This window comes from Euprymna scolopes, chromosome 46, assembly GCF_053919585.1.
Source record: "Euprymna scolopes isolate OS-2025 chromosome 46, ASM5391958v1, whole genome shotgun sequence".
Classification (NCBI taxonomy): Eukaryota; Metazoa; Mollusca; class Cephalopoda; order Sepiida; family Sepiolidae; genus Euprymna; species Euprymna scolopes.
In genome coordinates this window covers 81,863,721-81,879,375 of record NC_136527.1, presented here as the reverse complement: position 1 = coordinate 81,879,375, position 15,655 = coordinate 81,863,721, and the positions used below count along the sequence as shown (strand labels likewise).

Genomic DNA, 15,655 nt, shown 5'->3' with positions numbered 1-15,655 from the left:
TGAACTACAATGATATTTTGTTTACAAGCAATAACAATTTGTTGATTTTTTTAAAATAAGTATTATACAGAGACGCACTAATTATATATTGTTTACAAGCAATAACAATTTGTTGATTTTTTTAAAATTAGTATTACACAGAGAAGCACTAATTATATATTGTTTATAAACAAATATTACATGAAGAAGTACTAATTATATTTTGTTTCTTTAACAAAAACTAATTTGACTTTTTAATAAGTATTACATGAACTACAATGATATTTTGTTTACAAGCAATAACAATTTGTTGATTTTTTTACAATAAGTATTACACAGAGAAGCACTAATTATATATTGTTTACAAACAAATATTACATGAAGAAGTACTAATTATATTTTGTTTCTTTAACAATAACTAATTTGATTTTTAATAAGTATTACATGAACTACAATTATATTTTGTTTACAAGCAATAACAATTTGATGATTTCTTTACAATAAGTATTACACAGAGAAGCACTAATTATATATTGTTTACAAACAAATATTACATGAAGAAGTACTAATTATATTTTGTTTCTTTAACAATAACTAATTTGACTTTTTAATAAGTATTACATGAACTACAATTATATTTTGTTTACAAGCAATAACAATTTGTTGATTTTTTAAAATAAGTATTATACAGAGAAGCACTATTTATATATTGTTTACAAGCAATAACAATTTGTTGATTTTTTAAAATAAGTATTACACAGAGAAGCACTAATTATATATATTGTTTATAAACAAATATTACATGAAGAAGTACTAATTATATTTTGTTTCTTTAACAATAACTAATTTGACTTTTTAATAAGTATTACATGAACTACAATGATATTTTCTTTACAAGCAATAAAAATTTGTTGATTTTTTAAAATAAGTATTACACAGAGAAGCACTAATTATATATTGTTTACAAACAAATATTACATGAAGAAGTACTAATTATTTTTTATTTTCTTTAACAATAACTAATTTGACTTTTTAATAAGTATTACATGAACTACAATGATATTTTGTTTACAAGCAATAACAATTTGTTGATTTTTTAAAATAAGTATTATACAGAGAAGCACTATTTATATATTGTTTACAAGCAATAACAATTTGTTGATTTTTTAAAATAAGTAAAACACAGAGAAGCACTAATTATATATTGTTTACAAGCAATAACAATTTGTTGATTTTTTAAAAATAAGAATTACACAGAGAAGCACTAATTATACATTGTTTATAAACATATATTACATGAAGAAGTACTAATTATATTTTGTTTCTTTAACAATAACTAATTTGACTTTTTATTAGGTATTACATGAACTACAATGATATTTTGTTTACAAGCAATAACAATTTGTTGATTTTTTTACAATAAGTATTACACAGAGAAGCACTAATTATATATTGTTTACAAACAAATATTACATGAAGAAGTACTAATTATATTTTGTTTCTTTAACAATAACTAATTTGACTTTTTAATAAGTATTACATGAACTACAATTATATTTTGTTTACAAGCAACAACAATTTGTTGATTTTTTAAAATAAGTATTATACAGAGAAGCACTAATTATATATTGTTTACAAGCAATAACAATTTGTTGATTTTTTAAAATAAGTATTACACAGAGAAGCACTAATTATATATTGTTTACAAACAAATATTACATGAAGAAGTACTAATTATTTTTTATTTTCTTTAACAATAACTAATTTGACTTTTTAATAAGTATTAAATGAACTAAAATGATATTTTCTTTACAAGCAATAACAATTTGTTGATTTTTAAAAATAAGTATTACACAGAGAAGCACTAATTATATATTGTTTACAAACAAATATTACATGAAGAAGTAATAATTATATTTTGTTTCTGTAACAATAACTAATTTGACTTTTTAATAAGTATTACATGAACTACAATGATATTTTGTTTACAAGCAATAACAATCTGTTGATTTTTTAAAATAAGTATTACACAGAGAAGCACTAATTATATATTGTTTACAAACATATATTACATGAAGAAGTACTAATTATATTTTGTTTTTTTAACAATAACTAATTTGACGTTTTAATAAGTATTACATGAACTACAATGATATTTTGTTTACAAGCAATAACAATTTGTTGATTTTTTAAAATAAGTATCACACAGAGAAGCACTAATTATATATTGTTTACAAACAAATATTAGACGAAGAAGTACTAATTATATTTTGTTTCTTTAACAATAACTAATTTGACTTTTTAATAAGTATTACATGAACTACAATGATATTTTGTTTACAAGCAATAACAATTTGTTGATTTTTTAAAATAAGTATTACACAGAGAAGCACTAATTATATATTGTTTACAAACAAATATTACATGAAGAAGTACTAATTATATTTTGTTTCTTAAACAATAACTAATTTGACTGTTTAATAAGTATTACATGAACTACAATGATATTTTGTTTACAAGCAATAACAATTTATTGATTTTTTAAAATAAGTATTACACAGAGAAGCACTAATTATATATTGTTTACAAGCAATAACAATTTGTTGGTTTTTTAAAATAAGTATTACACAGAAAAGCACTAATTATATATTGTTTACAAGCAATAACAATTTGTTGATTTTTTAAAATAAGTATTACACAGAGAAGCACTAATTATATATTGTTTACAAGCAATAACAATTTGTTGATTTTTTTACAATAAGTATTACACAGAGAAGAACTAATTATATATTGTTTACAAGCAATAACAATTTGTTGGTTTTTTAAAATAAGTATTACACAGAGAAGCACTAATTATATATTGTTTACAAGCAATAACAATTTGTTGGTTTTTTAAAATAAGTATTACACAGAGAAGCACTAATTATATATTGTTTACAAGCAATAGCAATTTGTTGGTTTTTTAAAATAAGTATTACACAGAGAAGCACTAATATATTGTTTACAAACAAATATTACATGAAGAAGTACTAATTATATTTTGTTTCTTTAACAATAACTAATTTGACATTTTAATAAGTATTAAATGAACTACAATGATATTTTGATTACAAGCAATAACAATTTGTTGATTTTTTAAAATAAGTATTACACAGAGAAGCACTAATTATATATTGTTTACAAACAAATATGACACGAAGAAGTACTAATTATATTTTGTTTCTTTAACAATAACTAATTTGACTTTTTAATAAGTATTACATGAACTACAATGATATTTTGTTTACAAGCAATAACAATTTGTTGATGTTTTAAAATAAGTATTACACAGAGAAGCACTAAATATATATTGTTTACAAACAAATATTACATGAAGAAGTACTAATTATATTTTGTTTCTTTAACAAAAACTAATTTGAATTTTTAATAAGTATTACATGAACTACAATGATATTTTGTTTACAAGCAATAACAATTTGTTGATTAGTTTAAATAAGTATCACACAGTGAAGCACTAATTATCTATTGTTTACAAGTAATAACAATTTGTTGATTTTTATAAAATTAGTATTACACAGAGAAGCACTAATTATATATTGTTTACAAACAAATATTACATTAAGAAGTACTAATTATATTTTGTTTCTTTAACAATAACTAATTTGACGTTTTAATAAGTATTACATGAACTACAATGATATTTTGTTTACAAGCAATAACAATTTGTTGATTTTTTTGAATAAGTATCACACATAGAAGCACTAATTATCTATTGTTTACAAGTTATAACAATTTGTTGATTTTTTTAAAATTAGTATTACACAGAGAAGCACTAATTATATATTGTTTACGAACAAATATTACATGAAGAAGTACTAATTATATTTTGTTTCTTTAACAATAACTAATTTGACTTTTTAATAAGTATTACATGAACTACAATGATATTTTGTTTACAAGCAATAACAATTTGTTGATTTTTTAAAATAAGTATCACACAGAGAAGCACTAATTATATATTGTTTATAAACAAATATTACATGAAGAAGAACTTATTATATTTTGTTTCTTTAACAATAACTAATTTTACTTTTTAATAAGTATTACATGAACTACAATGATATTTTGTTTACAAGCAATAACAATTTGTTGATTTTTTGAAAATTAGTATTACACAGAGAAGCACTAATTATATATTGTTTACAAGCAATAAACATTTGTTGATCGTTTAAAATAAGTATTACACAGAGAAGCACTAATTATATATTGTTTACAAGCAATAACAATTTGTTGATTTTTTTAAAATTAGTATTACACAGAGAAGCACTAATTATATATTGTTTACAAACAAATATTACATGAAGAAGTACTAATTATATTTTGTTTCTTTAACAATAACTAATTTGACGTTTTAATAAGTATTACATGAACTACAATGATATTTTGTTTGCAAGCAATAACAATTTGTTGATTTTTTTAAATAAGTATCACACAGAGAAGCACTAATTATCTATTGTTTACAAGTAATAACAATTTGTTGATTTTTTTAAAATTAGTATTACACAGAGAAGCACTAATTATATATTGTTTACAAACTAATATTACATGAAGAAGTACTAATTATATTTTGTTTCTTAAACAAAAACTAATTTGACTTTTTAATAAGTATTACATGAACTACAATGATATTTTCTTTACAAGCAATAACAATTTGTTGATTTTTTTAAATAAGTATCACACAGAGAAGCACTAATTATATATTGTTTATAAACAAATATTACATGAAGAAGAACTAATTATATTTTGTTTCTTTAACAATAACTAATTTTACTTTTTAATAAGTATTACATGAACTACAATGATATTTTGTTTACAAGCAATAACAATTTGTTGATTTTTTTTTAAATTAGTATTACACAGAGAAGCACTAATTATATATTGTTTACAAGCAATAAACATTTGTTGATCGTTTAAAATAAGTATTACACAGAGAAACACTAATTATATATTGTTTACAAGCAATAACAATTTGTTGATTTTTTTTAACCTAGTATGACACAGAGAAGCACTAATCATATATTGTTTACAAGCAATAACAATTTGTTGATTTTTTTTTAAATTAGTATAACACAGAGAAGCACTAATTATATATTGTTTACAAGCAATAACAATTTGTTGATTGTTTAAAATAAGTATTACACAGAGAAGCACTAATTATATATTGTTTACAAACAAATACTACATGAAGAAGTACTAATTATATTTTGTTTCTTTAACAATAACTAATTTGACTTTTTAATAAGTATTACATGAACTACAATGATATTTTGTTTACAAGCAATAACAATTTGTTGATTTTTTAAAATAAGTATTACAGAGAAAAGCACTAATTATATATTGTTTACAAACAAATATTACATGAAGAAGTACTAATTATATTTTGTTTCTTTAACAATAACTAATTTGACTTTTTAATAAGTATTACATGAACTACAATGATATTTTGTTTACAAGCAATAACAATTTGTTGATTTATTTAAAATTAGTATTACACAGAGAAGCACTAATTATATATTGTTTACAAGCAATAAACATTTGTTGATCTTTTAAAATAAGTATTACACAGAGAAGCACTAATTATATATTGTTTACAAGCAATAACAATTTGTTGATTTTTTAAAACTAGTATTACACAGAGAAGCACTAATCATATATTGTTTAAAAGCAATAACAATTTGTTGATTTTTTTTTAAATTAGTATAACACAGAGAAACACTAATTTTGTATTGTTTACAAGCAATAACAATTTGTTGATTGTTTAAAAAAAGTATTACACAGAGAAGCACTAATTATATATTGTTTACAAGCCATAACAATTTGTTGATTTTTTTAAATTAGTATTACACAGAGAAGCACTAATTATATATTTTTTACAAGCAATAACAATTTGTTGATTGTTTAAAATAAGTATTACACAGAGAAGCACTAATTATATATTGTTTACAAGCAATAACAATTTGTTGATTGTTTAAAATAAGTATTACACAGAGGAGCACTAATTATATTTTGTTTACAAGCAATAACAATTTGTTGATTGTTTAAAATAACTATCACACAGAGAAGCACTAATTATATATTGTTTACAAACAAATATTACATGAAAAAGTACTAATTATATTTTGTTTCTTTAACAATAACTAATTTGACTTTTTAATAAGTATTACATGAACTACAATGATATTTTGTTTACAAGCAATAACAATTTGTTGATTTTTTAAAATAAGTATCACACAGAGAAGCACTAATTATATATTGTTTACAAGCAATAACAATTTGTTGATTGTTTAAAATAACGATCACACAGAGAAGCACTAATTATATTTTGTTTACAAGCAATAACAATTTGTTGATTGTTTAAAATAAGTATCACACAGAGAAACACTAATTATATATTGTTTACAAGCAATAACAATTTGTTGATTTTTTAAAATAGGTATTTCACAGAGAAGCACTAATTATATATTGTTTACAAGCAATAACAATTTATGGATTGTTTAAAATAAGTATAACACAGAAAAGCACTAATTATATATTGTTTATAAGCAATAACAATTTTTGGATTGTTTAAAATAAGTATCACACAGAAAAGCACTAATTATATATTGTTTATAAGCAATAACAATTTGTTGATTGTTTAAAATAAGTATCACACTGAAAAGCACTAATTATATATTGTTTACAAGCAATAACAATTTGTTGATTGTTTAAAATAAGTATCACACAGAGAAGCACTAATTATATATTGTTTACAAGCAATAACAATTTATTGATTGTTTAAAATAAGTATCACACAGAAAAGCACTAATTATATATTGTTTATAAGCAATAACAATTTGTTGATTGTGTAAAATAAGTATCACACAGAAAAGAACTAATTATATATTGTTTACAAGCAATAACAATTTGCTGATTGTTTAAAATAAGTATCACACAGAGAAGCACTAATTATATATTGTTTACAAGCAATAACAATTTGGTGTATTTTTTAAAATAAGTATCACACAGAGAAGCACTAATTATATATTGTTTATAAGCAATGACAATTTGTTGATTGTTTAAAATAAGTATTACACATAGAAGCACTAATTATATATTGTTTACAAGCAGTAACAATTTGTTGATTGTTTAAAATAAGTATCACACAGAGAAGCACTAATTATATATTGTTTACAAGCAATAACAATTTGTTGATTGTTTAAAATAAGTATCACACAGAGAAGCACTAATTATATATTGTTTACAAGCAATAACAATTTGTTGATTTTTAAAATAAGTATTACACAGAGAAGCACTAATTATATATTGTTTACAAGCAATAACAATTTGTGGATTTTTCAAAATAAGTATCACACAGAGAAGCACTAATTATATATTGTTTTCAAGCAATAACAATTTGTTGATTGTTTAAAATAAGTATCACACAGAAAAGCACTAATTATATGTTGTTTACAAGCAATAACAATTTGTTGATTGTTTAAAATAAGTATTACACAGAGAAGCACTAATTATATATTGTTTACAAGCAATAACAATTTGTTGATTGTTTAAAATAAGTATCACACAGAGAAGCACTAATTATATATTGTTTACAAGCAATAGTAATTTGTTGATTTTTTAAAATAAGTATCACACAGAGAAGCACTAATTATATATTGTTTACAAGCAATAACAATTTGTTGATTGTTTAAAATAAGTATCACACAGAAAAGCACTAATTATATATTGTTTACAAGCAATAACAATTTGTTGATTGTTTAAAATAAGTATCACACAGAAATACACTAATTATATATTGTTTGTAAGCAATAACAATTTGTTGATTGTTTAAAATCAGTATCACACAGAAACGCACTAATTATATATTGTTTATCAGCAATAAAAATTTGTTGATTGTTTAAAATAAGTATCACACAGAGAAGCACTAATTATATATTGTTTACAAGCAATAACAATTTGTTGATTTTTTAAAATAAGTATCACACAGAAAAGCACGAATTATATATTGTTTACAAGCAATAACAATTTGTTGATTTTTCAAAATAAGTATCACACAGAGAAGCACTAATTATATATTGTTTACAAGCAATAACAATTTGTTGATTGTTTAAAATAAGTATCACACAGAAAAGCACTAATTATATATTGTTTACAAGCAATAACAATTTGTTGATTGTTTAAAATAAGTGGTTCACAGAAAAGCACTTATTATATATTGTTTACAAGCAATAACAATTTGTTGATTGTTTAAAATAAGTATCACACAGAAAAGCACTAATTATATATTGTTTATAAGCAATAACAATTTGTTGATTGTTTAAAATAAGTATCACACAGAAAAGCACTAATTATATATTGTTTACAAGCAATAAAAATTTGTTGATTGTTTAAAATAAGTATCACACAGAGAAGCACTAATTATATATTGTTTACAAGCAATAACAATTTGTGGATTTTTCAAAATAAGTATCACACAGAGAAGCACTAATTATATATTGTTTACAAGCAATAACAATTTGTTGATTGTTTAAAATAAGTATCACACAGAAAAGCACTAATTATATATTGTTTACAAGCGATAACAATTTGTTGATTGTTTAAAATAAGTATCACACAGAGAAGCACTAATTATATATTGTTTACAAACAAATATTACATGAAAAGTATTAATTATATTTTGTTCTTTAACAATGATGAATTTGTTGACATTTTTATAAGAATTTTTCAAAATTAAATATTATCGCAGGAAATCTATTTGATATATACATTTTATATTTTCAGACTTTGCAGCAATCAACAGAAATCAATTATTCATTTGATGATATGAGAAACCTGTGACAAATTTTGAAAAAATATCAGAAAGCAGAGAAATCATAGACTTGTGAAACACGTGACATACAATTTGATGCAAAGTAGTTCAAAACATTCAATACTTGTTACGTGAATGAATCCTTAAACATATGTAACAAAAATGCATAGACATTTTTAAAATACAAATGTTTAAAATTAAAATCAATACAAGTTAGAGTTGATAAAATAATCAACTAAAAATCGAAAAATGCACGAAAAATACTTATGAAAAAAATCATGTGTTTACTATAAAAGAAAACTTGAAGTCTAAGGCGAAACAAGATAAATCTTTTGGTAAAAATCTGGTGTATCAAATACTAACGGTTAAATAAAATAGAAACAAAGAGAAAAGAAAATCGAAAATTCTTTAATAAATGTAGGTTGTTTTCATTAGTGAAAAGTAATTTTTATTGTGGAACATTTGAACATATACTATAGACTAATAATTTTATTAAATTGTGTTTTTTCGCATTGAACTTAAGTTTGTTTGACTATATGCAAAGTAATATGAAAAACAAACTACATTCTTTTGAAGTATGTAGTTCCTGTTTTACAAAGAAGTCACATTTATTGCAACATATGACAACACACACGACAGCCAAACCACATTCTTGTGAAGTATGTGGTGCTTCTTTTGCACGGAAGTTACATTTGTTGCGACATATACGAACACATACAGGAGAAAAACCATATTCTTGTGAAGTATGTGGTTCTCCTTTTACAGAGAAGTCGAATTTGTTACGACATATCTTAACACATACAGGAGACAAACCACATTCTTGTGAAGTATGTGGTTCTTCTTTCGCACAAAAATCAGATTTGTTGAGTCATATACGAACACATACAGGAGACAAACCACATTCTTGTGAAGTATGTGGTTCTTCTTTTGCACATAAATCAACTTTGGTCAATCATATACGAACACATACAGGAGACAAACCACATTCTTGTGAAATATGTGGTCATTCTTTTACAGAGAAGTCTAATTTGTTGCGACATATGCAAACACATACAGGAGAAAAACCACATTCTTGTGAAGTATGTGGTTCTTCTTTTACACGGAAGTCGCATTTGTTGCGACATATGTTAACACATACAGGAGACACACCACATTGTTGTGAAGTATGTGGTTCTTCTTTCGCAGAGAAATCAACGTTGTTCAAGCATATACGAACACATACAGGAGACAAACGGCAATATTGTGATCTATTTGTTGCTTCTTTTACACATAAATAAACTTTGTTGCAACATATGTTAAGACATACCGGAGAAAAAAAACACCTTTTTTTGAAGTATGTGCTTTTTTTACACAAAAGTCACATTTGTTTCAACATGTTTTCGCATACAGGAAACAAACCACATTCTTTTTAATTATGTGGTTCTTCTTTTCACGTAAGTCACATTTGGTTCCACACATGTTAAAACCACATACTTATGAAGTATGTGGTCCTCATTTTGAATACAAGTCAGCTTTGTTGTATCATATACAAACACATACATATGTATATGAAAACTGGAATCTTAAAGAGATATCAATCATACCAGTTATTATAGGTACCACAGTGCTTTTGGAGAAGAATCTGAAGCCTTACTCTACTAATATTCCTGATGAACCAAATGCAAAAGAGATCCAGACAATTGCACGTAAGGGAACAATGAGGATACTAAAAAGAGCTCGCGGTTGATTTCAATGAAAACCAGGGCAATGTTGGCAGCTGGTTTACTGCCCCATACCCAGTAGTACAATCTTCATAGGAAGAAAATTAAAATAAGAGAGAAAACACATTCGTGTGAAGTATTTGGTGTTTTTTTGCATGGAAGTCACATTTGTTCCAACATATGCGAACATATACAGGGCACCCCAGGTCGTGGGCCCCTTGATTTCTGAGAACTTCGACTACAGTAAAATAAAACAAAAAACGGCAGAAACAATATTCTTGTGGAGGGTGATGATAAAACATCGAATTTGACTCCTAGAATGCCGACTCCAACTCTAACTACTTTGATATCTTTGACTCCTACTCTGACTCTGAGCCCTATGTAGAAAACTATACTGCCTCCCACGCCTATTCAGCATGCATTTTATAATTTTCATGAATATCATTTTTCACGTTTAACATTCCCTTGAATGATAAATATTTTTTTGTTTTTGTTCTGTTTTTTGTTTTCTTTACTTTGCTTAGTTTGAAACTCCCCCCCCCCGAAAAACTCAACCACGTTCTTTTCCAGTTTAAATGATTACTTCCACGCTCTGTACTAAGGCTAGAGATAAAATACCATTAGGCAGGATAAATTTTCTGAAATTAACACAAACGCAGATTTATTTTTTCTACCATAGAAGTCAGAAGAACTTTAAGTAATATACTTAATATCTACAATTGCCATATGCTCGCTTGTGTAAAGAAAGAGGCCTCGTTGATATCTCTACCAAACCACTGGATATAGCTTATAATTAACTGTTACTATAATTGAAATCTACAGTGATCTTAGCTGCATCACTAGGACTATTTTCTGAATAGATACAATTGTTTTGTCTCCAACCTTAACGACTGCCTATAAGTATAAATTCCGAATCTCGACGAAATAATTGTTTCTCTTTACCTCCAAGACGACTGCCTATGTCTAACCTGCATGCAAAGTAGGGGAAAAGAAGCGAAAAATTTTATTCCTTTTTCCCAAGCTAAAACAATACTTGAAACTCTAAATCCTAATGAAACTTTACTGCATTCTGTAAGTTAATAACCCCGACCCTTGAAAGTTAACAATCTGCACCCCCCTTCTAGCCGCCACTAAAACCCTACATTATACACATATCTTAGCCTCAAGCTCCTAACTTTCACATGCTAACCGCTTTTAGGCCATCACTATACATTTCTACCTCTGACATGCATTAGAGTTCATTCCTATCCAGTTTTGTACTTACCAACCAAAGGGTGCAAAGCGATCTTCATTACATTTACAATTGCCTCTTCCTAGATGGTTTTGAAATGAACAATGCTAAACCGAATCCGATACTCCCGGCTAAGCAAAACGCTCGATGACTCTTAAATGAAAACCGTAATTATCTCCTTTAATAGCAGAAACAATAACACAACTTCTATATATTTGCATCGACTGAAAATTTGCCCAAATATTTACTTAATTATACATACGGAATACGCCATGACTATAAATGTACCTCCAGTTATACCCTTACAGTACTGCACCTACATCTAAACCCTCGTAAATCTAAATATACAGTGACTGGGCAAAATTCTTAGCTCAATTCCTAATACCTACTCAAACTATAACGTTATCCTGAACGTAAACTTACATACAGTTTTAAAAAATGGAAAAACCAAAAGGTAAAGTCTTAATCCGCACTAACGCCTTTCTAACAAGCCTGCTCACATAACTGCTTCCACTGTATGTCCCTAAATCACTTGGAGGAGTGTAACTATTCATTAGATATATAACCTCTACAGACTAACCCTGTAGCATTAACTAACAACGCTGGGTCACAGAAATACCTGGATTAGGACCCAGGCGCTGAGCAAACCCTCTCAGGGCTGACAGACCTAGTAGATCTTCCCAAATCACCCGTCTATGAGAAGGAAAACTCTGAAACTAAACCAAAAAGGAGGGAGGCCTCTCCAGTCTTGGATGATAACCTTCCTAGAACTTGTGACTCAAACAAATTCCCGGTCTGCAAACCTAAATTGCTTAAGGAGTAGATAGGCTCTGTCTATCGCCTGGCTTCCATACTCCTTCTTTGCCTATTAGTCAAGCGCAGAGACACTATCAAAGTGAAGTGACAAAACATTTAGTGGTACATCTTGTTTCTTGTCTAGGGCAATGAATGCCGTTCCCCCACTTTCAACACATCCCACCCCTCAAAACTGGGCACTTGGGAGTGCTTGAGTACCACACATGCCTATGCAATTAGATTGGGGTGATCTCTGATGGGTATCGGATTGACAGTTCCTGGCTGCTGTTTTCGACTGGTACTACAGGAACCCTAATTCTTTGGTAGCGCTTAGAGTGGCTGCTCCATCATCAGTTGTATAATATCGGGATGTTTGTAGTGCCATGTCGCGCATGGAAAGGGACCCTGCACTCATCCCCGATGGGTTTTCCTGAGGCCACAGTCCTAGTTGAAGAAAGGTCATCTAATGGTCTACTTGTGTTGCATGTCTGATAACCTGCACAACCTCTTGTTCAGCCCCCTTTACTAAAACTCTTTAAAAACATGATGATAGTACAATAAAAAATAAGTGTAAACCAGGCTTAGGGACAAACAAATCGAACTTGCTCCCTCCCTTAAGCCTTGCATTCACTAACATCCGTGGGCTTAGAACTAATTTAGCTGATGTCAAAGCATTTCCCCTAACAAACACCCCGGATATCTTAGCACTAAGCGAGACTAACCTACACTCTTCAATCCCCTCTAACCACTTTAACATGCCTAGCTATCTCCCACTCTGCCGTAACGACTGTCACAGAGTCTACATTCATAACACCCTCCCCCTGTCTAGAGAAACACACCTTGAAACGGACGATCTAGCCTTTATGTGCTTTAGACTAAACATACAACATAACATTAGTTACTTTTATTTTCTCTACCGCTCTCCCTCGACCCAGGACTGCACCATAATAAACAAAGTCTCTGACAGCATAGACACGGCACTCTCCCTCGACACTAGCGCACAAGTACATGTATTTGGTGATTTTAGTGTTCACCACAAAAACTGGCTTGGATTCTCTACTCACACAGACCAAACGGGCAGCACAACACATAGTTTCGCTATATCTCACTCCCTATCAAAAATGGTTACGTTTCCAACCCGTTTCCCTGACCAGCAAGCACAACATGCATCACTTCTAGATCTGTTCCCTGACAGCCCACTCGGGAACGCTGACCATGCAGTGATAATGGTAGAAATCGCCCTAAACTCTAGACCCAAAACTGAAGAGCCAGTGCTCAAAACAACGAGATATCATAAAAAGGCTGACTGGGAAGCCATCAGGGATCTTATCAGAGATGCCCCATGGGGAAATATTTTTTCTTTTCCTGCTGAACAGTGCGCAAATGAGACGACTGAATGGTTCAAAAAAGCAATTGAAGCACATGTTCTCATGCGGAAATTTTATAGCAAGCCCAACTGTTCCCAATGGTTTACTTCTACTTGCGCAACTGCGATTGCTCAAAGGCAGCATGCCTACCAAAAATTTAACCGACATAAGTCCAGTTCAAATAAACATAAGTATATAGAATCTAGAAGTAATGTTAGGAAAGAAATAACGACAGCTAAGAGAAAATTTACGGAAACCACTAAAAAAAACGCATTAAAACACAAAAATTAGGAACTCGTGACTTCTGGGAAATCTACAACAGTGGAGTAAATAATGGGCAATCAACAATTCCCCCACTAACCAACAATCACGAGGTTGTTTGCTCAGCAACCGACAAGGCTAATATGCTTGCCAGCTGGTTTGCCTCAAACTCCACACTGAACCCTTCCAACCACACCCTGCTGGATTTTCCTTTGTGGACAGACGCCACGCTAGACGATCTAAAAATCACCCCTGCTCAGGTACATGCTATCATAAACAACCTTGATATTCAAAAGCATGTTGACCTGATCTCATTCCAGCTGTGCTATTAAAAAAGTGCTCAGCCGAAGTAGCTCCAGTTATCTCCAAACTCTACAACAAATGCCTTAATGAATCATGATTTCTAGGCTGGTGGAAAACTGTCTCTGTGGTACCAGTATTCAAGAATTCTGACGAAAGAACAGACCCAGTAAATTATCGCCCCATTAGCCTCCTCCCACTTTTCGCCAAAATATTTGAGACCATAATTAACCATGCTCTAGTCCATCACCTTACAGATGTTAAACTTCTGACTGGCAAACAATATGGATTTAGATAAGCCCGTTCCACAGCAGATATCCTCACTGTAATCTCTGAACGTATATACCATGCACTGGACAAAGAGGAGGAGGCAGAGTGGTAGCTCTAGATATATCAAAGGCTTTTGAAGGGTATGGCATGAGGATCTCCTCAGGAAAATTAGATCATACGGTATCACTGGAAGAATACTTTACATAATTAAATCCTTCTTAGATAAGAGAAAAATCCAGGTTGTCCTGGATGGTCGTACGTCTAAACAATATGATATAAATGCGGGAGTGCCTCAGGGGTCTATCCTTGGTCCTCTATTGTTCCTACTATTTATTAATGACCTCCCCGACAAAATTGCCTCTGAGATGGGCATATATGCTGATGACACCACACTCTATAGCAGGCACGACAGGAAAGCAAATGAACATATATCTAAAGTAATGGCAGAAACACTAGAGGATGACCTCCAATCAGTAGTGGAATGGGGACAAAAATGGATGGTCACGTTCAATGCCACCAAGACAAAACTGGTTTCATTCAATAATTACAAGAAACCTTCTCTACCACCTATAGCAATGGCCAACAACTCTTTATCTGAGAGTATGTCTTTCAAGCTCCTTGGCCTAACGTTCACAGGAAACATGAGTTGGAACAATTACATCGAGGGCATTGCCAGGGCCGCTGTGAGGAAGGTGGGCTCTCTCTCTAACACCCGAAAGTATCCTGTACCTCTATAAGGCCACTATTCGCCCATGTATGGAGTATTGCTGTCATATTTGGGCCGGTGCATCGGCTACTAGTCCCTCGCTCCTTGACAGAGTTCAAAAGAGAGTCGCAAATCTGATAGGCCCTAAACTGGCATCTAAACTTCAAATGAACATATATC

General features: G+C 29.0%; 1 long non-coding RNA gene across 1 annotated transcript in view; it reads left to right on the top strand.

Moving 5' to 3' along the window:
- The window catches only part of LOC145270358 (uncharacterized), a 39,839-nt gene extending 28,802 nt beyond the window's left edge, over positions 1-11,037 (top strand). Inside the window, exon 2 of the long non-coding RNA XR_013865324.1 lies at positions 8,818-11,037. This is a non-coding gene — a long non-coding RNA (uncharacterized LOC145270358). The remainder of the gene's footprint in view (positions 1-8,817) is intronic.
- The last annotated feature ends 4,618 nt before the right edge of the window (positions 11,038-15,655 follow it).